Genomic DNA, 3014 nt, shown 5'->3' on the forward strand with positions numbered 1-3014 from the left:
TATATATATATATAAAATACATATCATTAAAGTTAATATTATTTTACTCTCACCATCCAGTATGTCACAAAAAAAGCGTTATTGTAGGAACGGTAGACAAAATTATATTATTATCTCATCCTAAGTTTCAAGAGAAACATCTCATTAATACTATTCACATGTTTTTAGAATATTTTAGATAATGACTATCCTCTTTATTTCATTTTTTCCACTATACATAATAAATTAAATTAGCACATCCATAAAAACAATAGTATTCGTATTTCTCATCCACCGAAAAAAGATAAAGTTGCTAAAAAATTGTTCATTATCCCATACGTTAAGTCGATTTCAGAAAGCTTTATGCCTCTTGCTCTTAAATTAAATTCTATATTAGCTTATTCCATCCCTAACACTTTAAAAAATTACATAAAAAGAGGCAAAGATCAACTAGATTTTTTCTTTCATCAAGATATTGTCTATAGAATATTTTGCGAGAATTGTGATGTCAGTTATGTGAGTCAAATGAAGAAAAAGTTCAAAACTAGATTACAGAAACACAAGTCAGATATAAAGAAAAAGACGGGTTTTCCATTTGTTATCACAAATCATCGAATTAATTGTAACCATGAATTCAATTGGAATAAAGTAAGAATTTTAGACAATGAACCCACAACAAACGTTTAATATCTGAAATGATTCACATGAAGAAATAAAGACAGGATTTAAATAGGCAAAATGACATAGAATCGTTACATAAATTCTATCTTGCAATTATACAATCTCTTTCCCCTTCCTAGTTCTTCTCTCTCCCCCTTCTTTAGTTACCCTTTCCCGATTAATTTTTAACCTTTCCTTCATTTTTATACTAAGCCGGATAATAAAGTTTCTCGCAATTTGCTTCAATCTATAATGTATTTTTTTATTGACCTTTAATAAGAATATCTTTTAAAAAAAATGAATTCTATTACTATTTGAGTTCGATCCTAATCACGCTACGCAAACAGTGGCTCGCATTTTAACAATTTTGCCGCGTTCCAAAAACTATTTTTAAAAAAGTGTTGCAATCTTTTAGGTCCTAAATGTAGGACTTCAGCGATAATGCTTCAGAGGCAGTGCGAAAATATGCACGCCGATTTCTATACAAAAGTGCGCCGGATCGATGCAGTGAGTCATTATATTGATCAAATCAGCGTTTGGCTGCAGGACGAGCTCTCTGTACAAGATGCAATGCGTACATTGCTACAAGAAGCCAATATTTTGAACAGTATCTGGCTTAAGCAAATGACAATGTGAATATATGTAATAAAAAAAATAGATTAGTAATAAATAAATACAAAAATGTCAAAAAATTACGTTTGCCTTTTTTTTTCAATTTTCTTCGAAATGAAGCAAAAACGAGTATATCTCTAAAAGTTACCTTTTTTCTTAGTTTATCAATTTCCTACACGCTCTCGAAGTTTGGCCATTTAAATTCGAGACATTCTGTATAATATATATACAAAATGAGCCATTTTAATATTCCACCCCAAAAATCTTTTGTCCTGCACCTTTTTACCAAAAAATGTTTTAGATAGGAGTTTTAGCATTTTAAGGAACACATTAAATAACAATATTATTGCGACTTTGTTCAAAACACTATGACAAAATATTTTTTTAAGAAGATACTTTTTGAGTTATAAGGGAAGTTACAGTACCGCTGACATTAGCATTGTACAATAATGTATAACATTCAAGATTCATATTGTATAATATTCAAAAGATTTTAGCCGCTGATCGGACATATTGGGTAACACTAAGATCAATGGTACTGTAACTTCCAAGTCTCATAACTCAAAAAATACTTAATAAAAAAATACTTTGTTATAATATTTTGAAGAGCTCTCAAGATAAGTAATAAAGAGCACAAGAATATGTAATGAGAAATGGTGTTTGCGTTTAAAAAATCCACGTTTCCTTGACCTAACCTTGACGATGCCATCGAAGATCGTAATAATTGCTACCTAATGTGCTTACTCTCTAATGCCCCTTAAAACCCTAAAACTTCTATCTGAAATATTTGTTGGTAAAAGACATAGGAAAAAAGATACTTGAGTGAAACATTAAAATGGCTCACCTTGTATATGTATATATAGGTATACAACACGCGAGCGCGCATGCGCATGCCACATGCACACGCACACGCACGCACGCGCGCGCGCGCGCGCGCGCACACACACACACACACACACACAGGGTGGCACCAATTTATGACACCACCCGTCTTGAGCAGATAGAGCGAACTAAACTGAGTCGAAAAGTCTTCTACCATTTTGCAATGTTCGCAATAGAGTTAACGAAATATTAATGTTTAAAGATAGCCGAATACGCGCGTCTTATCCGCTCGACCTATTGCCGAAGATACGGCCCACCAAGTGCGCGACACCATGGGCCGCGAGGAGCGAGGATGGCCTAGCAAGGCTTACTATGCTGTTCGAGCTTAAAGGCTCGCGGCGGTGAGCGCGGCGTTTGCCCCACTCCCCACGTGCCAAGCCATCGATATTCGGCGCTTTAGAAATAATATTTCGATTGCGAAAATTGGGAAATAATCAAGAACTGTTCGAAAAAACTCAGTTTAGTTCGTTCTGAAGCGCACATGTACATACATAGAAAAATGTTACATAAATATTACTTGTTTCAAGTAAATAATAAGAGTATTTTAAAATTATATTATATAAGAAAATATTCTTTGTAATGATATATAATCATTACTCAAAAGAAGAAGAATAAAAATTACGTCCTCTTTTAGCACTAGAATGATATTTTTCTGCATTTTTCTACACTATCGCTCATGAAAATTGGAACATCCGCATAAATTTCATCGAATAATCGTGTAAAAAATTAAAACATAAAACAGCAATTGTATTATTTTGTTAATATATTTTGAATCTTGTATGCTTGTATGCAATACATACTAATAATTGCAAAAGCTTTATAAAGCTTTATATGCGTGCATTATCAAAAGGACTACTTTAAAGAAGATTAGAATAAATATT

The 3014-nt window shown here is 32.6% G+C and overlaps 1 protein-coding gene across 1 annotated transcript in view; it reads right to left on the reverse strand.

The window, feature by feature from the left end:
- The window catches only part of LOC108748464 (calcium/calmodulin-dependent 3',5'-cyclic nucleotide phosphodiesterase 1A-like), a 362329-nt gene that overhangs the window by 246388 nt on the left and 112927 nt on the right, over positions 1 to 3014 (reverse strand).

Source organism: Trachymyrmex septentrionalis, unplaced genomic scaffold (assembly GCF_001594115.1).
Source record: "Trachymyrmex septentrionalis isolate Tsep2-gDNA-1 unplaced genomic scaffold, Tsep1.0 scaffold220, whole genome shotgun sequence".
Taxonomy (NCBI): Eukaryota; Metazoa; Arthropoda; class Insecta; order Hymenoptera; family Formicidae; genus Trachymyrmex; species Trachymyrmex septentrionalis.